Below are 22,168 nucleotides of genomic sequence, written 5' to 3' on the forward strand. Positions count from 1 at the left end.
CAAAATCACTAGTTAAATCATCTCTGCTCAGAGTGCATATCGTCCTAATCTACAGAGAGTTAAAAATAACACTGAAGCAGTGTTGAAGTTCATGATATAATTACAGTTTTTGCCCGTTGCTTGATCACATTTTGCAAAACTTCGCTCATTGTGCCAAAACTCTACACACGAGTAAACATGACACAACACTGGGAAAATATACCATTCACATCTGTGTCAAATTGCAGCTCTGCTATCAAAACCTAAACTCTGCTATCAAAACCTAACATTCCTTTGTCAAAGTGTAACTCTTTTGTTTAAGGTATGGGTACATGTGTTTGAGGTATGGTAACAAAAGCTTCAAGTTGTGTTACTTTAGTCTAAGCATGGGTCTATAGTGTTCAAGCAACGGGCAAAAACTGTAAGTGACTGAATAAGTGCTGATTGAGCATTAATAAAGAACAGCTGCTGTTAGCAAGCAGAATGACTGGAGAAAATAGAAACTCAATGAATCGGATAAAAAAAAAAAGCATTCATTTCCAACCCTTTATTCAAAATCAGATCTAAAATCTATAGAAAATGAACAAACATGTTGCTCCTTGAACATCAGCTGTTATAATACAGTTTTTTTGGATTGCTTGCACACTAAAATTTAAAGTAGTACATTATTGACAAAACCTTACACTCAGGAAGCAAAACATCAGCCCATATTTGCACAACTATAAGCACATTGTCAACCTCACACTTGTTGCAAAACTCTACACACAGTGATTTGCAAAACACTAAACAGAAAAATCTATGACGTCACTTCCTTGCAATACCAAAGCACTGACTGTCAAATTACTGCACCGTCCAACCAATTGGTTCAACACAGCCATCAGGTATGAAAACAATTGTTTGCTTAATTGTAGACATACCAATCAGGTGTATAATCACTATAAAAAGCAGCAGGTGAGTTCATCTGTCTTCAAGCACCATGGAAAAAGTCAGAGAAAGAGTAAGACGAGGAGGCGAACGAGGAGAAGAACGTGGATGAGGACAAGGAGGAAGAGGAATCAACAGAGGAGTAATCAACAGAGGAAGAGATGGAGGTCATGCTGGAGGAGGAGGAGGAAGACAAGAAGGTGCTCAAAGAGGACCGAATCTGACGAATGAGATCCGCGCAACACTGGTTGACCACGTTGTCAAACACGGCCTGATGCTGAGGGAGGCTGGACTGCCAGTACAGCCAAATCTAAGCCGATACACCGTGGCAAGTGTGATAAGAACATTTCGACTGGAAAATAGATATTGTAAAAAATCATCATATCAAAAACATCTGCACGGTTTCAGTAACTGCTTACAGTACTGTATTCTATGCACTATCAGCATTTACCCTTTCCTGTGAAATTCCTGTACTATTGTATACGGTTTTTTTTTTTTTTCTACATGGGATTGAGGGTCAGGAACGACAAGGGGGAAGGCCTCCTATGTTCACAGAACAGCAAGAGACGGAGATAGTAAACATGGTTTTGGCCAACAATGCTATAACACTCAATCAGCTCCAAGCTAACATTGTCAATAACCACGTCAGTTTCAACAATATCCATCAGGTCTCAACATCAACACTGGCACGCATCCTAAAAAAAAAAAAACATTCAGATGAACCAAATTTATCGAGTGCCCTTTGAGCGCAATTCTGAAAGGGTGAAACGACTGCGGCATGATTATGCAGAGGTATGTACTCACTTTAGCTGTGTGATCTTGCATACGGTCTCATATCTTTTAAAGTACTGTAATATGTATACTAGATCTACATTGAACTACACAATTTTGCCTGACCCTGTTCTTCAGAGAGTTTTACGAATGGATGGAGAGGAGATCCAGCATGAGTTTTATTTACGTAGATGAGGCTGGGTTTCACCTGGCAAGAACACGAAGGAGGGGAAGAAACATCATTGGCCACAGGGCTATTGTCAACGTCCCAGGGCAACGTGGGGGCAATATAACACTCTGTGCAGCCGTTACACAGAATGGGGTCCTCCAAAACCATGTTTACTATCTCCGTCTCTTGCTGTTCTGTGAACATAGGAGGCCTTCCCCCTTGTCGTTCCTGACCCTCAATCCCATGTAGAAAAAAAAATAAAACAGTATACAATAGTACAGGAATTTCACAGGAAAAGGTAAATGCTGATAGTGCATAGAATACAGTACTGTAAGCAGTTACTGAAACCGTGCAGATGTTTTTGATATGATGATATTTTTACAATATCTATTTTCCAGTCGAAATGTTCTTATCACACTTGCCACGGTGTATCGGCTTAGATTTGGCTGTACTGGCAGTCCAGCCTCCCTCAGCATCAGGCCGTGGTTGACAACCAGTGTTGCGCGGATCTCATTCGTCAGATTCGGTCCTCTTTGAGCACCTTCTTGTCCTCCTCCTCCTCCAGCATGACCTCCATCTCTTCCTCCCCTTCTTCCTTGTCCTCCTCCACGTTCTTCTCCTCGTCTTACTCTTTCTCTGACTCTTTCCATTGTGCTTGAAGACCGATGAACTCACCTGCTGCTTTTTATAGTGATTATACACCTGATTGGTGTGTCTACGATTAAGCAAACAATTGTTTTCATACCTGATGACTGTGTTGAACCAATTGGTTGGACGGTGCGGTAATTTGACAGTCAGTGCTTTGGTATTGCAAGGAAGTGACGTCATGCTAGATTTTTGTGTGTAATGTATGTTAAGTGTGTTTAGTGTTTTGCAAATCACTGTGTGTATAGTTTTGCAACAAGTGTGAGGTTGAAAATGTGCTTATAGTTGTGCAAATATGGGCTGATGTTTTGCTTCTTGAGTGTAAGGTTTTGCTAATAGTGTACTATTCATTTTAGTGTGTAAGCAATCCAAAAAAAAAACTGTTTACAGTAAACTTGTCACTTTACATATTGTACTGCATTTTGTTATGAATCTCCATGTCAACATTTTGGGCGTGTTGAGAAATAAATGAGTTTCTTCAGTCTGCAACATTGGTCTTGTGTTTTTGTTTGGTGAATTTACATTATATTTGTACTTCGTTGATGGTAGCCTACTCTAATCATAGGGAAGTAGAAGGGCTAAAAGTGTTTTAGGTTTATCACAGCAGAGTGTAACTCGTGCAAACAGAGTATAGTAATGTGAAACGTGTGTGTTTCATATGGTAACAAAGTGTGGTTTTTAAACCGAAGTTTATACTTTTTCCAAGATTGTTTAAATATGCAAAGGATCTGTAGTGTTTTGCTAATTTGGTGTGTGGTTGTGCTAATTGTGTGTAGTGTTTTGAAAACACGGGCCCTGTTTTGAAAATCGTGCTTAAGCAATCCACAAAAACTGTAATAATAAAATAAAAATGGACTATCACAAAAAACATACACTGGTATGCTTTATATCTGCCAAATATGTAGGGTTTTTTTTTTTTTACAGTTTTTGCCCATCGCTTGAACACTATATAGACCCATGCTTAGACTAAAGTAACACAACTTGAAGCTTTTGTTACCATCCCACAAACACATGTACCCATACTTTAAACAAAAGCACTGCTTTGCACTCTAGTTGCAATTCTGCAACACACTTGGTCCTGCATACTACACTCTATTTCATACATAAGACACTTTGTTCAAAAATGAAATCTCAGAGTTCCATTTGGAAAACACATGTATCCAAAATACAAAACACATTGAGTAATTGCTACCACTCAAATACACAACTGAAGGCACTTACTTGCAAAACTGAACACCAATCAGCCAGCTACAAAAAGCCTCAGTTTAGCCATTTCAAGAACTTTGCAAGAAAGGATGGAGGGAGAGCAAGAGCAAGAGGAAGAGCAGGAAGTGGAAGAGGAGGAGGAAGAGGAAGAGGAGGAGGAGGAAGAGGAGGGAGAGCAAGAGGAAGATGAGGAGGAGGAAGAGGAAGAGGAGGAGGAGGAGGAGGAAGAGGAAGATGAGGAGGAGGAAGAGGAAGAGGAGGAGGTCGAAGAGGCCATGCACGGACCCCTATTTCTGATGATATAAGAGCAACTTTGGCGGACCATGTTATCAACCATGGCCTGACTGTGAGGGAAGCTGGGCAGAGAGTCCACCCACACGCCGTATTTCTCTTCTGCAGGTAATGGAACTGTGGTGACATTCAGGTGACAGCAATCCATGGATGGTTTCGACATGCAAGGGGATATTTTCCCCGGTACCTAGCGGGAGAAGACATTGCTTGCGATGTGGATGAGGCCAACAGACGGCGGGATCCATGAGCTCACGAATGCACAATTGCCATGATTTTCTGTGTTTACAGTATAGTGATATATATATATACAGTCTTGTTCAAAATAATAGCAGTACAATGTGACTAACCAGAATAATCAAGGTTTTTCGTATATTTTTTTATTGCTACGTGGCAAACAAGTTACCAGTAGGTTCAGTAGATTGTCAGAAAACAAATGAGACCCAGCATTCACGATATGCACGCTCTTAAGGCTGTGCAATTGGGCAATTAGTTGAATTAGTTGAAAGGGGTGTGTTCAAAAAAATAGCAGTGTGGCATTCAATCACTGAGGTCATCAATTTTGTGAAGAAACAGGTGTGAATCAGGTGGCCCCTATTTAAGGATGAAGCCAACACTTGTTGAACATGCATTTGAAAGCTGAGGAAAATGGGTCGTTCAAGACATTGTTCAGAAGAACAGCGTACTTTGATTAAAAAGTTGATTAGAGAGGGGAAAACCTATAAAGAGGTGCAAAAAATGATAGGCTGTTCAGCTAAAATGATCTCCAATGCCTTAAAATGGAGAGCAAAACCAGAGAGACGTGGAAGAAAACGGAAGACAACCATCAAAATGGATAGAAGAATAACCAGAATGGCAAAGGCTCAGCCAATGATCACCTCCAGGATGATCAAAGACAGTCTGGAGTTACCTGTAAGTACTGTGACAGTTAGAAGACGTCTGTGTGAAGCTAATCTATTTTCAAGAATCCCCCGCAAAGTCCTTCTGTTAAAAAAAAGGCATGTGCAGAAGAGGTTACAATTTGCCAAAGAACACATCAACTGGCCTAAAGAGAAATGGAGGAACATTTTGTGGACTGATGAGAGTAAAATTGTTCTTTTTGGGTCCAAGGGCCACAGGCAGTTTGTGAGACGACCCCCAAACTCTGAATTCAAGCCACAGTACACAGTGAAGACAGTGAAGCATGGAGGTGCAAGCATCATGATATGGGCATGTTTCTCCTACTATGGTGTTGGGCCTATTTATCGCATACCAGGGATCATGGATCAGTTTGCATATGTTAAAATACTTGAAGAGGTCATGTTGCCCTATGCTGAAGAGGACATGCCCTTGAAATGGTTGTTTCAACAAGACAATGACCCAAAACACACTAGTAAACGGGCAAAGTCTTGGTTCCAAACCAACAAAATTAATGTTATGGAGTGGCCAGCCCAATCTCCAGACCTTAATCCAATTGAGAACTTGTGGGGTGATATCAAAAATGCTGTTTCTGAAGCAAAACCAAGAAATGTGAATGAATTGTGGAATGTTGTTAAAGAATCATGGAGTGGAATAACAGCTGAGAGTTGCCACAAGTTGGTTGACTCCATGCCACACAGATGTCAAGCAGTTTTAAAAAACTGTGGTCATACAACTAAATATTAGTTTAGTGATTCACAGGATTGCTAAATCCCAGAAAAAAAAATGTTTGTACAAAATAGTTTTGAGTTTGTACAGTCAAAGGTAGACACTGCTATTTTTTTGAACACACCCCTTTCAACTAATTGCCCAATTGCACAGCCTTAAGAGCGTGCATATCATGAATGCTGGGTCTTGTTTGTTTTCTGAGAATCTACTGAACCTACTGGTAACTTGTTTGCCACGTAGCAATAAAAAATATACTATAAACCTTGATTATTCTGGTTAGTCACATTGTACTGCTATTATTTTGAACAAGACTGTATATATATATATATATATATATATATATATATATATATATATATATATATATATTTATTTTATTTTTTTTATTTTTATTTTTTTTGCTTTATCTGAGTTCATGTTACTGCAATGTACAGTGCTACAATGTACAATATTGAGCAGGCCTATTTGCTTTTTTGGTTGTTTGAAAATGTGCCTCCTGAAATTATGCCTTCTGAATAAACAGTGAAAATTAAAGACTGCAGTGTTTTATATAAAGTAGACCTGTGTGTTCCCCCTGATCTGAAAGTGTATGCATCAGATGCAAGTGTGTGTCATTTTGTCATCAGAGTTACACTTTGACAAAGGAATGTTAGGTTTTGATATTAGAGTTTAGATTTTGATAGTAGAGCTTCAATTTGACACAGATGTGAATGGTATATTTCCCAGTGTTGTGTCATGTTTACTTGTGTGTAGAGTTTTGGCACAATGAGCGAAGTTTTGCAAAATGTGTTCAAGCAACGGGCAAAAACTGTAAGAACTCAGGAGTTTAACAGTTAGCTCAGGTTACGTTAACTTAGAATCTGTAGATATGTTGCCAACTTTACCGAACTTCAATGCATAATGCAGTGTTTTTAATCAGTTTTTATATACTTAATCGTAGGCGTCATCTAAAAGCTGAAAACATGCTATTTTCCGAGGCGAGATTGGATGAAAATTCTGAATTCAGAAACAGATTTATCAGGACCAGCTCTTAAAGTGACGCATGATTTGAAACGTTTTTAACGTTACATTCGTCGACACTTTTTACTCTTCAAGCACTGGTTATTATGCTTGTATAATTAAATTCACTGAACTAGTATTTAATTGGACTGCATGTTTTACTGTTGTACTTCCAGATATAGTCTCACGGATGGTCTGAAATATCGTTTGTAATGTTACAAACAGTATTTAATCATGTTTTAATAAATTATTTCTTTTGGTTACTCCGATATATCTGTCTATCGGTTAAGCAAATATTAAACGTATTTTAAAAAGCTGGTGCCTAAACCCATTTACCAGTTAGACCTTGAAATGGTGCATGAAAAAACAATGTCTGTAGTGTGTGATCTGAGTAATCTTGTAATAGGGAAAAAGTTTCACAACTTCTGTTTCATGACATGACAGTTTTAATCACCCTTCTAAATGAAAGCACTGTTATTGAAGCTTATAGGTATTATTGATAGACTCACTGATAGGGATGAACAGGTGATGCAGATAAGGTTCAGAACTATAGATATAAAACATTTATCAATACATTTCATTGTATTTTTGTAGATTTACTAAAATTTCACATTTACATGCTTTTTTTTTGTACTTACAGATCAATTCTGTGTGAGGCTAAAACCAAGGACAACATGAAAGGGTGAGTTGCACAATGCAAAGATCTTCACAGATTACACTTGGTGTTTCTTTGAAAACTCACAACATTAAGGGCTACACAGAAAAGAGGCACAATACCTATTAGCTTGTTGCATGGCATTTTGCACTTACGTTTCAGAAACTACAATGCATTTAAAAGTCACGTCTAACTTCATCATCTGCAGTTATCAACAGGAAGTTCCCTCTTTGACCCCAGAGAAATTGATGTTTTCTGTTGACCAAGTCATAGTTAACAGCCACATCATCAACTTCTGCAACGCTCTGAAGTTGATGATTGCTTCATACTACTGCTTGAACATTTCATTGCCAGGAACCCAAGGAGAAATGCAAGAAATTGTGCAAAGGGTAAAACGCACACTCATACACTCACTCTAACTCGTGTCACACTCACACACATGCATCCACACACTCTTGCAGACACTCTCACACACACAGTTACACACTTTCACATACCCTTACAAATGCATCCTTACACTCACACATCCTCACACACGCTTCTAGGGCTGCCCGATTAATCACATGCGTTTGTCAGGTGTGTCTCATCAGTGGACCTGTGATTAGTAGTGAATATCCATCAGCTGTTTTCAAATGGAGCAGCATTTAATACACAGAGCTGTAGTTCACTGACAAGCTGCGCAATATCCTGTTCATAACTGAATGCAATTTATCAGCAAACGCATCTGACAACCGCATGTGATTACAGTTTTTTTTTGCAAATTTTTTTGTGATTACAGTTTTACAAATTCTTGACAGTGTCACAGACTTAAAATACTTGCTGATTATTTGCTTTCATTTGAATAATTTTTTTTTTTTCATGCATCATCTGTTGTCAAGATGAATTAATCTGTTCACAAGTGGTTCACTTTTAAGGACAATTGAATTATTAATTGATATTTGTTTACCAAACTTCTATATTGTTGCAGTTTTTAACAATTATTTTATAGTGTGTTGCTGCAGTTATGATATATATATATATATATATTTTTTTTTTATATATATATACTGTTGCAGTTATGAACATACTGAATTGATAAGTTGTGATCTAATTTTAACTTTTGGGCTTATTTTTTAATTGGAATACTGTTGCAGTATGATGATCATTTGTAATAATATTTTCTATAGTATTGCAGTTATGGACAAACTATTGGAATATTGTTGCAGTTGTGCTATGATCATTATTTGATTTAAAGCAGTGTTCAAAATGTATGATAATTTAATGTTTTTTCCACAATATTTATGTAAAACATCTTATTGAACATTAAAAGCTGTGCAGAAAAAATGCAGAAAATCTCATGTAAAAACTGTATTTTTGAATAACGGAAAATTACCGTTACTTAATGTGAAGCTTTTGCTTTATCTGTCATCTCCACAGCTCATAACAAGCGACTGTAAAATTACAAAAGACATCAAAAAGGTTCAAAAAGGAAGGCATGCACTGTTTGAATGTGAATGGCAGGGGAATGCTATAAAAAAAACTGGACCTGTGCCCAAAATCACAATCAAAGAAACGTTTCCAAAATTGATTTGGGCTCGCCCAGGACCTTATGCAATCTGTTCCAAAGTGGAGGCAGAATTGGAGGAAAACATTTTTTAACAAAGGTAGAATGGAGATAATGGGCACAAATACCGGCAAATTGATTTCCACAAACCTTCGTAAATCATGTGCGTGATTTATTGAAATATTCTCGGGCTCTGAAACCGGCTCAAATTGATATGGTGATATTGACACCACCCTCATCTGTTATGAATTTGAGGTTTCATAATAGCGTACTGTGGGATGCTGTCATGAAGGATGAAACTTTGTGAATTTGCAATGTTTCCAGATGTTTTAATGCACATTTTCAATTCATGCATAAAAACAACTGGATGGAAACATAAATAGGTCTACTGTTGCATTATGAGTTTTTTTTTTTAATTATGCTAATGTGATAAAATTTTTATATTGTGCATTCTGTAGAACTTTTTTATTATTATATAAAAATACATTAAAATTTACAATAAAAAATACAGTCAGGTTTTAAGATATCTGATGACACTTAAACCTAAATATAAAATGAAAATATGAAAATGTAATTTAATAATTTTTTTTGCAAAGATAAAGGACAAAATATGTTTGCAGTTACTTATTAACAAGGTCACAATCAGGTATACTTAAGAAAATCAAGACTAACAGGGGGTCGAAAGTAACAATGTTCAACTTATGTTCAAAGTGAAATTATACTGAAGTCTTTCTACATTTCTACCACCTGGTATTTTTAGACCACACTTCTGAGTTACTGGCCACAGCAGAAATATATCTCTTTATACAACATTATCTTTTAAAATGAAGTTTTTTCAGAAAAATGGTACTTTCGCCCCTGCTCTCCCTAGTTTTTACATTAATGTAATTTTCAACAATACAAAGAGCGATGCGTACATTTTACCCGATGTTAGACTTATTCTCTTTTATTTGTAAATAAAATATTTCACTAGATTTGATCAAATTATTGTGCTCCCGTGATTTTTCTAGAATCTAGAGTATCTTTTGCTGCTGAATTATCCACTAACCTAGTTTATAATAGTACTTTTGTCATGGATTATGATTATGTATTTGTTCATTTGTTATTTTTCAGTCAAATGAAGTTGTGTATATGTAGTAGATTGTGTTCCACACACAAAAGAGTGATGATTCACAGCAGCAGACGCCTGAAGGGGCGGACACACTAGACTGTGAACTACGAGTATGAGTGGGAGCAGGATATAACGGTTTCCCGTCAGTTTTCACAACATGGATTAATACGTGCTTAATACTGTGTCTTCTGAGACGGTTTCAAAAGCTTCTTATTATAGTGTGCTGTCTCTCTCTCTCTCTCTCTTTCTCTCTTTATATATATATGTCCACATTCAAATGTACCATCTGTTCCTGTTTCCAAATTCAGAGTTATTTTTATATCAATTATGTTATGTCATGTTAGTTCCTTTTTGCCAGCAAATATATTAGTGTTGCTGAGATGGTTAATCTTTAAATAATAAGATAAGACAAGATAAGAAAAGCTCTTTAAATAGGAATAAAGAAGCTTGAAATGTTTATCTGTTGTTTTTGAGTGAGCTCAGCTCATCTGTGATTGGACGGGCCGACGTCATGGGACTTACTAGAAAATGGTCACGGTTTTTGAATATTTTTAGGAAACATCTTAAAATGTATATTTTGCTATGAGTTACATGTATTACTTGGGCTGCACCGATACTTTCGCTTCTGTAAAAATGCCCCGATACGAAAAGCCACACAGCGTGTGAACAGAGCCGCGTCCAGAAAAAGAAACCCTGAGAGTAGAAGGGAGTTACCGTAAGAAATGAAGCATGACTTGAGCGCGCGGCTGCACAGGTGCGCGGTCTTGAGTGAATATCTCACAGGCATCACTGGAAAGTTGGTAGTTCGGTCGGATATAAAAAGAAAGCAAGCAAAACATTGCACAAGTTACTAAAGTTATTTGATTGTGAGGAGAGAGAGAGCAGCATTATACTTTTGCATTAAACCTTTTAATGCTGAAAACCATGTTATTAGCTTGTCATGTGTTTTTATATATACACATACACATTTATATATTCAAAAAAATGGCATCAACTGATTCACCTCAGATTATTCATTTGCAGTATAAATGAGATGCATGTATTTAAGAACAAGTCTGATCACTGTGAGGAAATGTCCCCACCAAAAGACTTAATATGCACACCTAGCTATATACTAAAAATAAAAAAAACAAAAAAACAGGCATGTGTTACAAGAATAATCATTCCAATGTTGCATGGCTTACTCCAAGTAATAATGGATTTAGAGGGTGACAAAGCAGCAGCCCACAAGAATAATTATTTAATAAAATCTGAGAAAAAAAGTGATAAAGGAGCAGTCAGTAACTTGAAATGGACTTGTTTAGGCCTATTTATTACTTAAACAGTAGCAAAAGGATGAAAAAAAGCTATCAGGCTGTAATGATACTATAGAGATGAGATATGGTACTATACAAAGAGTGCAAGACAACTGGGCAAACAGCATATAGTCTTTATAATAGTTCACAAGTTTATCATAGGCATGTCCAGGATATTCTCAAAGGTCAATTCATTTATCCATAACAGGAAGCGGTGGGTGAAGACATAAACCAATGTTGAAAACAGTTGTGAACAAATTGTTTTCAGGATCATTTGACGAGTAGAATGTTCAAAAGAAGAGCATTTATCTGAAATATCATCTTTTGCTGTCACTTACTGTCACTTTGGATCAATTCAACGAATCCTCTCTGAATAAAAGTATTAATTTCTTCAATTTCTTACCATCCAAAAAAATAATTTTAATTCTTATAATGTTACAAAATATATCTATTTCAGATCAATGTTGTTCTTTTGAACTTTCTATTAATCACAGAATCCTGAAAAAAAAAATGAAAAACAGTTTTCACATTGATACTAATCAGAAATGTTTCTTGAGCAGCAAATCATCATATTAGAATGATTTCTGAAGATCATGTGAAGAAAAATATATATTTTTTTAATTGTAATGATACATCATTATACTATTTTTACTGTATTTTGGATCAAATCAGTGCAGGCTTGGTGAACAGAAATGACTTTTCAACAGTAATGTACTTCCAACAGAATAATTCTAGAATTATTTACAAATGTAGTTTTTTTTTTTTTTTTTTTTATTATTATTATTGTAGTTATTTATTATTTTCTCTAAAGACAACTGGATGATTGAAACTTTGTGATACTGTTTGTTCCAAAAGGTTTGTTTAAATGCAAGAAACTAGTTTACTATATATTAAAACTATAAATTGTGACAAGACTGGCTGGGATTATTTAATGATTTCAGTGCAGTTTACATAGTAACCTCTAGTAGATGACGGCAAGGGATTGTTATGAGTGTGTCTGTCAGTCTGGAGACTATATTCAACCATTTCAGTCCAAAACTCTGCAATGTCAATCATAGCTATTTCAAGAGTGATTCCTGCATTTATACGCCAATGTAATTGCTATAGATTATATATAGCACAGAAACCGCACAACAAACACTCCTTCTATAATTACAAAAAAGTTGTCAGTCATCTCATTGAGATCTCTAGCACCCCTGAACCAGGCCTAAAAATATTTTCCGAAATAGAAAAGTCCCAACATGGAGTTGATAAATATAGTGGGAAGATATATTTAGAGAGAGAGAGAGAGAGAATTTCCCCTCAATAAAAGTTCGTGAGAAGCTTCCTCTTCCCGACTGCGAGTGGTGGTTCATTGTTCCTTGTTTTTTTTTCTTTTTTTGCTGAAGGAAGCTTCACTGGAGCGGTGCCAATCAAGCAGCGTTTAAAATTTAAAGAGACATGACAAACAAACTTGATATAAATGATTGTAAATAATGAATTCACCGAATTTACCATATCCATTGCGTGAATTTAATCACGTTTGTCATTATAATTTTTACTCAAATAAAAATATCTGAGGGACCCCCAGGTCTATTTTTTACTTCTAATGGGGGGTCCCTAATGCCTTAAATGCTCCCCCCCCCCCCCCCCCACACACACACACCCCCACCCCTTCAATTCAAGCACTGGTTATATTGTTATAATACAGTACAAAATGCTCTGCTTTTGCACGCAAGGGGTTTGTTAGATGAATATGTTTGAAGATGAATATCAAGTGTAGCGTTATTTCTGGCAGGTCACATTAGTCAAGCTTGCATCAGCTGATCCCCATCCACCTATAGGAATACAACACCTATATAAGCATTCTTATACAAGGTTCATCTGTATTATCAGCAGTTTTCTCATTGCTCAATAGCTCATTAAATGGAGAATTCGGCAGGCAAAATCACCATCATCACTAGGAATCAGAATTTAGAGAAGTGGAATTTGTTTCCCCAATTTACTCAAGTACTTTTATGCTTTCACTCAAATAAAATTAAAAACCGAGTCCTACTTTTACTTTTACTGGAGTTATATTTGATTATATGGATCTGTTCTTTTACTCAAGTACTTGATTTGTGTACGTCGTCCTCCACTGCCAGCGGGGCAATGATCACAAACACAGCCAAGGAAACTCTCATTTGGTTTCAAATAAATAAAGTAAAGCTGCTAGAATGGCCCAGCCAATCACCTGACTTGAAGCCAATAGAAAATCTCTGGAAAGAACTAAATATTAGAGTTCATACGTAGAAGAGGCCCATGGAAACTTCAAGATTTGAAGACTGTTTGTGTGGAAGAATGAACCATAATCACACCTGAGCAATGCATGCGTCTAGTTTCTCCAGACAGGAGGACTCTTGAAGCTGTCATTACCAACAAAGGCTTTTTTTCATTAAGCGTGTTCAATATTTTTTCCCTGTGTCATTCCATTTAATTACAAAGAACATAATTTCCGAATTGATCATCATTATTATTATTTGTGTGTATGGATTATTTGGGTTTTTACCGACATCTGGTGAAAATGTCATGTTAACAAAAATGATGATGTGTTCAATACTTATTATTAATGCACATCAAATTAGATGTCACATTGCACAAAATGACATGGTCTCAAATGCAAATCATCCTCATTCTGGTTTTATAAAATCAAGATATGTATAAAATCAAGTATGCAGCATCCTGACCTGTTCCCTGACCTTTTCCACCTAAACACAGTTTGTATTTATAAATAAATAAACCAAAGTAGTTGTAGTAGTTTCTTTAAATCAATATATTTAAGAAACAAAAATCTCTATGATCTGTATAATCTGTATTTTTTATGCATCAATGAAATGCATATGAAATATGCAGGTATTTATGCACAAAACTATATATATATATATATATATATATATATATATATATATATATATATATATATATATTGTTGTCTCAGATAGCCTGGTGGGCAAGTGGTCAGCCTGTATAACTTTGATGCATTACAGGCGTCTCAAGTTTGAATTCCAGTCCAAGGATCTTTCCTGTTTATCTCTCTTGCACTTCACTTCCTGCCTGTTCTCAACTGTCTTATCATAATAAATGCGAAACGCCCCAAAATAAAAATAAAAATGATAAAAAAAATTGGTCACACACAATGTGGCTGCTAATTGTGAAAAACTTAAAGGGATAGTTCACCCAAAAAATGAAACTTTGATGATTATCTGCTCACCCCCGGGACATCCAAGATGTAGGTGACTTTGTTTCTTCGGTAACACAAACTGCAATAGTTAGAGTTCAAAATCTCAGTTTATCAGTCTTGTGTACGTAGATGGGAACCATGACTTTTGGAGTCCAAAAACATACACAAACAAAACCAGATTAAACACTGTCATGTAAACACTAAATTGTGTTGGTGATTTGGATACTGTACAGGAAGTGTTTGACTGATAAGTTCATACAGGAAAGCAGACGTGGAAAGAGCACAAAAATAGTCTACTCAAGTAAACGTACCATTACATTAATAAAATTGTACTTAAGGAGAAGTAAAAGTACAATTCTAAAAAACTACTCAAGTAAAAGTAAAAAGTATCTGATTTAATATTACTCATTTACATTTTACAGAGGGAGGCAAAAACGGGACAGACCAAGAGCGATAATTAAACACATCTGATCCAAAAACTACATGGTATGTGTGTTTGAGCCAGAGCTGAGTTTGACACCCCTGGGATAGTAGGCCTATAAATCTCAAACCAGTTGTTTTTAATTAAAGGAATCAGTTATTTAGAATAAAATAATAATAATAATAATAAGTATCAACAGAATTACATTTTTCAATGCAGAGGAAACACAGAAGCTTCATCGGAAGTGGGATTTCGATGTATTTACCCGCTGTTTAATGCAGGACATGAATGCATTTAACCTGCAGTTACAAATGCAGAAAAAAATGTTTTGATATATAAGACATACGATGTTAAATACTCATTTGAATAATGAAACCATAAGATAAGTCAATAAGTGAGTCATTGATTGAACCGAATCATTTAAACTGGTGATTCATTCACGTACGAAACACCGTCATTGCGTTTTTGTAACAGTCTATGGGAGAGGCGCAAAACGGTACTATGGTGGCTGTGTTTGGAATTACTTTTGTTTTCGAAATAGAGCAAAAACAGGCAATGTGGTGTCTAAATCTCAAGTCTCTTAATTAACTTTTTATTTATTAAACTGTTGTATTGTTATTAATGTGTGTGTAATCATGCTGATTTCTGAAGGAAAACACAGAACTCTTCATGTGATATTGATTTACTATGAAATGATTTAAATATATAAATATTCTGCCCCTATATGTTCAATTTTGTGATCATTTTAAATGCATTTAAACAGACTGAATACAATCTATATGCACGCGTACTAGTCTGATCTACTAGACTTCACAGCACTCTGTAGAAGTGCTTTCTTTGGCTCTTGGCAAAATACTGATAATGTCAAATCAAACATTGTTAAAATAGCAACTATGGTATTATCACAGATGACATATATCACACACGCTAAATTTATGCAAACCCTTTTGCTAAACTGTCAAAGCTTCATTTTAATCACCAATGCAATGAAGTATTTCTCTTACCTCTACATGCTTGCAAAGGGTTGATGTCAAGATTGTATAAGCTGCTAGTTTGGTCTTTCCACGACAACACAGCTTACGCTGAATAACAGAGCATAATGGCCAGGGCTTCACTTCATTTCCTTCCTCAGTTTAACTTCAGCAGAATACAACGGGTTTCGTTTTCAGCTGGGGATTTGTTTTAGAGGACAGCACTAAGACGCAAAGCATTATCAAAAGTTCAGTTATCTACAGAAAAAGCAAAAAAAAAAACAAACAAAAAAAAAAGCACAGAAAACAGGCAAATATTTTTTTTAAGGCTTTAACATGCACCAACAAAGTTTAAACTGCTTTCTTCACTTTAAGTCTTTTATCCATTTTAGTGTTGCAACACAATGTTTAAGAAACCTTTAGCCAACAAAATCTTGGCTCTTGGGAAAACAGATCCCCAAACAACGCTTGTAGGACTTTAACTCACTTTCGATCTTAAAACTTATTAAAAAGTAAGCCATTTTAACATCACTTTTTTGGGAATATATATATAAAGTAAACCTTGGTCTGGCACACACACACACACACATACAAAAAAAAAAAATTACTTCTAACATGAACAAACATAAAATAAAACAAACAATTGTGAGTGTAACAATTTGAGCTGAAAATTCCTGTCATATGCACATAAACTGATCACCACACATAAGCTACTAATAAATATTGTAGAAACGTAGTTTTCTGTTAAGTTGCTTTGCAATGATTTGTATTGTAAAAAAACACTATACAATTAAACTTGAATTGAATCGAATTGAACTTGTTCCAGCACCCTGTTTAAAGGAACTGTGAATAACAGTTGTCTAAAAAAAATAGTTAATAGTTAAAGAGTTAATATCTAATTACAAATGTGCAACTTCCTGAAGTACACCAGTCTTGTTCAAGCTCAATTGCTCCAGTAACTTATTTGGAGGAACTGTGGCACAATAAAAAGAAAAAGAAAAAGAAACCTTGTTGTCCATATACATAAGGAACTCCAAGTGCATTTTGTTTGACTTTTCTGTCTTTTTCAAACTCACTCACTCCAAAAGCTTGTTTTTATTTCAGATCAATTTAAATCTTTAGTACTTGTTTACACAGTTTAGTAAATTGCAATTTGTAAGGAAAGTTCAAATATATGGTCGACTGCATGTGCATCATGCTGTCTATGAATATACTTGATAATTGTTCGATACTGTATTCAATAAGCTGGGTAGCATTATGTGGCATTTTGAAACTCTGTTTGAAAAGACAAAAATGTCTAGTTATAGATCATTTAAACTAATATTTTGTTGATATACATGAATGGCCAGGCCAACGTTAGTTAATTTAGCAAATAACAACAACAGTTCCTCCGTTGGCACATTAAACCAAATCTCCCCAAAAAAAAAAAAACCCCTATAACCATTAGCTTGACTGAAAACTGCGAAGAGACGAGCACATTGATTCTGGTGTTTCAGATTTAGTGTTAACCAATAGGCTAAGTTAAGTAAATGTACCTCACGTATATATCTGTAAAGACAGCTGAAGACCAGAGTAATTATGCTGAAAATTCAGCTTTGATCACCAAAATATATAAATACTGCAAAATTCAATTAATAAACACACAAGTCCTGTTGAAAACTCCAGCATATGCTTGTTAGGGATGTTTGAAGAATGGCCGCTGGTCATGAGCTGGTTTAAGCAGCAGTGTGGGTACAGTGTGGACTGGGTGTGGGGAGGGTGTGGGTACAGTGTGGACTGGGTGTGGGTACAGTGTGGACTGGGTGTGGGGAGGGTGTGGGTACAGTGTGGACTGGGTGTGGGGAGGGTGTGGGTACAGTGTGGACTGGGTGTGGGGAGAGTGTGGGTGTGGGGAGGGTGTGGGTACAGTGTGGACTGGGTGTGGGGAGGGTGTGGGTACAGTGTGGACTGGGTGTGGGGAGGGTGTGGGTACAGTGTGGACTGGGTGTGGGGAGGGTGTAGGTACAGTGTGGACTGGGTGTGGGGAGGGTGTGGGTACAGTGTGGACTGGGTGTGGGGAGGGTGTGGGTACAGTGTGGACTGGGTGTGGGGAGAGTGTGGGTGTGGGGAGGGTGTGGGTACAGTGTGGACTGGGTGTGGGGAGGGTGTAGGTACAGTGTGGACTGGGTGTGGGGAGGGTGTGGGTACAGTGTGGACTGGGTGTGGGGAGAGTGTGGGGAGGGTGTAGGTACAGTGTGGACTGGGTGTGGGGAGGGTGTGGGTACAGTGTGGACTGGGTGTGGGGAGGGTGTGGGTACAGTGTGGACTGGGTGTGGGGAGGGTGTGGGTACAGTGTGGACTGGGTGTGGGGAGGGTGTAGGTACAGTGTGGACTGGGTGTGGGTACAGTGTGGACTGGGTGTGGGGAGGGTGTGGGTACAGTGTGGACTGGGTGTGGGGAGGGTGTGGGTACAGTGTGGACTGGGTGTGGGGAGGGTGTAGGTACAGTGTGGACTGGGTGTGGGTACAGTGTGGACTGGGTGTGGGGAGGGTGTGGGTACAGTGTGGACTGGGTGTGGGGAGAGTGTGGGGAGGGTGTAGGTACAGTGTGGACTGGGTGTGGGGAGGGTGTGGGTACAGTGTGGACTGGGTGTGGGGAGGGTGTGGGTACAGTGTGGACTGGGTGTGGGGAGGGTGTGGGTACAGTGTGGACTGGGTGTGGGGAGGGTGTGGGTACAGTGTGGACTGGGTGTGGGGAGGGTGTAGGTACAGTGTGGACTGGGTGTGGGTACAGTGTGGACTGGGTGTGGGGAGGGTGTGGGTACAGTGTGGACTGGGTGTGGGGAGGGTGTGGGTACAGTGTGGACTGGGTGTGGGGAGGGTGTAGGTACAGTGTGGACTGGGTGTGGGTACAGTGTGGACTGGGTGTGGGGAGGGTGTGGGTACAGTGTGGACTGGGTGTGGGGAGGGTGTGGGGAGGGTGTAGGTACAGTGTGGACTGGGTGTGGGGAGGGTGTGGGTACAGTGTGGACTGGGTGTGGGGAGGGTGTGGGTACAGTGTGGACTGGGTGTGGGGAGGGTGTGGGTACAGTGTGGACTGGGTGTGGGGAGGGTGTGGGGAGGGTGTAGGTACAGTGTGGACTGGGTGTGGGGAGGGTGTGGGTACAGTGTGGACTGGGTGTGGGGAGGGTGTGGGTACAGTGTGGACTGGGTGTGGGGAGGGTGTGGGTACAGTGTGGACTGGGTGTGGGGAGGGTGTAGGTACAGTGTGGACTGGGTGTGGGGAGGGTGTAGGTACAGTGTGGACTGGGTGTGGGGAGGGTGTAGGTACAGTGTGGACTGGGTGTGGGTACAGTGTGGACTGGGTGTGGGGAGGGTGTAGGTACAGTGTGGACTGGGTGTGGGGAGGGTGTAGGTACAGTGTGGGCTGGGTGTGGGTACAGTGTGGACTGGGTGTGGGGAGGGTGTAGGTACAGTGTGGGCTGGGCGTGGGTATCGTGTGGGCTGGGGAAATGGACCACTCATATAAAAATACACGGTAAAAAGCAATGGACCCCTTTCACCAGACTGTGATGACGCATATCAACATCATCATCAACATCTCCTAAAGTTTTATATATATATATATATATATATATATATATATATATATATATATATATTTTTTTTTTTTTTTTTTTATGGATGTAAGCATACATTTATAACACTATACTTTGTATTATATCACTTTTGCATGAAATCACAATGCGAAGGTGTTTATAATGCAGTGTCCATGGAATGAACAGTAAATTTGTAACCCTGAAAAAAAAAAAAAAAAAAAAGTCATATCAGGGTCTGTTTAAAAAAAAAAAAAAAAAACTTAGCTTTTAATAAATTAGCTTTTCATTAATGTATGGTTTGTTAATACTGACCAATAGTTAACCAAAATATCTTCATGGAACATGATCTTTACTTACACTAATATCCTAATGATTTATACCGAAACTATGCATTGTTGTATATTGCAACAGATATAACTGTGTGACGTAAGAGTGATATAGGGTCACATTTATCATCATTCTCTCTTCTGAATGTCTCTCTCAATTTGTTCCCAGTTTTGAAAGTTGTGAAAACACCATCATGGAGTTTTTCTTATGCTATTTGAGCAAATGAAAATGCAAAAAAAAAAAAAAAAAAAAAAAAATAAGATTATTTGTGGTACTCTCCCATTCTAGAGGTTAACCCAACTACGATGACTTCCACTGCTGAGAAACCCAGAAATGAGAAAAGGGTCAATGATCACTATGGTGGTTGTAATAATTGTATTTATATATTAAAAAAAATAATAATAATTTGATCCAAATGTGTGATGCCATTGTTGTCAGATTTTGTTGGTAATTTAAATCTTGACAAACAGCTTTTGAGTTTTTTTGGTCTTTTTCATTTAAATAGCTACCGTATACAACATTCACTACCTTGACATGAAAAACATTTCCTTGATAGCACACGTACATCACTAAGACGTCTATTTGACATCTACAAGACGTATTTTTAGAGGATTTGCTCATCTGCAAAACACCTATAGACACCGGCGGCGCCAGGGGGGGTCTTGGGGGGTCTCAAGACCCTGCCAAAAACTGCCTTGACCCCCCATTTGACCCCCCAGCCTCTTCCTGATTAAAAAATATATATATTCGGGATAAAGATCCAAAAATGTTTCTCTTCAAACTACGCAGAACAATAATAAATAATAATTATTTCGACATTTATTCATACACTGAACCGAGAACCGTTTCTGTCGGACGTGTCCGATTCGAGAACCGATGAGCTGATGATAACTGCGCATGCGTGATTCAGCGTGAAGCAGACTGACACAGAGCGCATCTGAACCGAACTGATTCTTTTGGTGATTGATTCTGAACTGATTCTGTGCTAATGTTATAAGCGCGGGTAAACCAAAGGCTTGAATGAAGGGCAATCATCACCAATGACCGCATTACATTGAGCGCAAAAGAACCGGTGAACCATTTTTTTTTCAGCTGGTTTATTTGATCGAATTGTCCGAAAGAACCGGTTCATTTGAGCACCTGCTCCTTTGCCCCTTAAGTGCCCTTTTGTCAAAGCAAAATTTCCTCTTTTTTTTTTTTTTTGTAATAACATAAACTTTTGTGAATGCCTGCCCACGCCCAATCATAATATTAGTACAATTTATTAATAATAATTTAGCCGTAAATAAAATGACCAACATGATGACATTTCACCTGACAACGACCTCATCCAACCGGGAAGATTCCTCACGCTGCACGCGCATTTTTTATTTGCTAGAGGATATTTTCAACACTGTGGAAGCTGGAAAGTGGTGTTTCATTCTCAGCAAAGAGATTTTGATGTTTATTTACTTATTATTATTTCACAAGAACGATGTGATGTGAGAACATGCAGATACGTTGTTTATATTGCTGTGTGTAGCCTGTAGTGTAGAAGTAACACTAGCGTGCTGTTTGAGGGAGAAAAGTTTCACATGCATCGAAGGGTCTGGTCTTTTTTATGTTATTTGAATAAACTTTTATTATATTACAGTACTTATTTCTTTTTAACACGTAAAAATAATTATCACAACACTGGTAAGGCTTATTCAGATTTTCTCATTCACTGAATTATCATTATAAAAATAAAATCAATTCAGAAATGAATTTAAATATAATTATAATTTAAATGTCATGCAAATATTTTTTTCTACAATAGCAACAGTGTTTACAACAGCAAGACCACTTTAGCCTGTAAACTCAATAATATCTATCTGGAAATAAATGTAAAAATATCAATGTCAATAAAAATGCATAATATACCTGACATCAAAGTGCAGTGTGAAGGATATGAATAACAAATGTAGCCTGTCATTTTTTTGCATTGCAAAGGTGTTTTTGTTGTTTAGTAGCAGAAATATGCAGTTATTAGCCATGTCCACTGTATTTTTTGTTGGTTTTCATGAGACCCCCCTTGAAAAGACCAGGACCCCCCCCCCCCGTTGCCCCCCCAATCAAAATTGTCTGGAGCCGCCACTGCCTATAGAACGTCTCCCATCAGATGTCAAATAGACATTTAGATGTCTTTAAGATGTTTAGAATATGTGCAAAACTGACATCTTACAGATGTCTGCCAGATGTTTGCACACCGATGCTTTCCAGATCAAGTTATCTTTAACAAACATCTTGCAGACGCACATGTGCTATCTGGGTTCAGCTAAACACATAAAAAGCTTTAAGTTATCAGTGCACGTACATTGAAAACTATATTGATGTGCTTTATACAGTGCTTAATTTAATTTATTATGTAAACAGCTCTCCCTGATTCACAGACTGCACAGTAATTCATAACAGTCACCAGCAGGTGGCAGCATTTAAAGAGG

General features: G+C 37.7%; 1 protein-coding gene and 1 long non-coding RNA gene across 4 annotated transcripts in view; one reads left to right on the top strand and one right to left on the bottom strand.

The window, feature by feature from the left end:
* LOC127987528 (beta-1,3-galactosyltransferase 2) overlaps positions 1-22,168 on the bottom strand; it is a 51,529-nt gene that overhangs the window by 9,524 nt on the left and 19,837 nt on the right. Inside the window, exons 1-2 of one of the 3 annotated variants that reach the window (XM_052589898.1) lie at positions 15,836-16,000; positions 10,631-10,705 (exon numbers count right to left, since the gene is read on the bottom strand). The exons of 1 other annotated variant lie outside the window; for it this stretch is intronic. The gene's annotated coding sequence lies outside the window, so the exon portion shown is untranslated. Of the gene's footprint in view, positions 1-10,630; positions 10,706-15,835; positions 16,001-22,168 lie in introns of those variants that run through there. One more of the 3 variants, XM_052589897.1, reaches the window with a different exon arrangement.
* The window catches only part of LOC127987543 (uncharacterized), a 33,178-nt gene that overhangs the window by 6,656 nt on the left and 4,354 nt on the right, over positions 1-22,168 (top strand). The gene's annotated exons all lie outside the window — the stretch shown is intronic.

Source organism: Carassius gibelio, chromosome B22 (genome assembly GCF_023724105.1).
Source record: "Carassius gibelio isolate Cgi1373 ecotype wild population from Czech Republic chromosome B22, carGib1.2-hapl.c, whole genome shotgun sequence".
NCBI lineage: Eukaryota > Metazoa > Chordata > Actinopteri > Cypriniformes > Cyprinidae > Carassius > Carassius gibelio.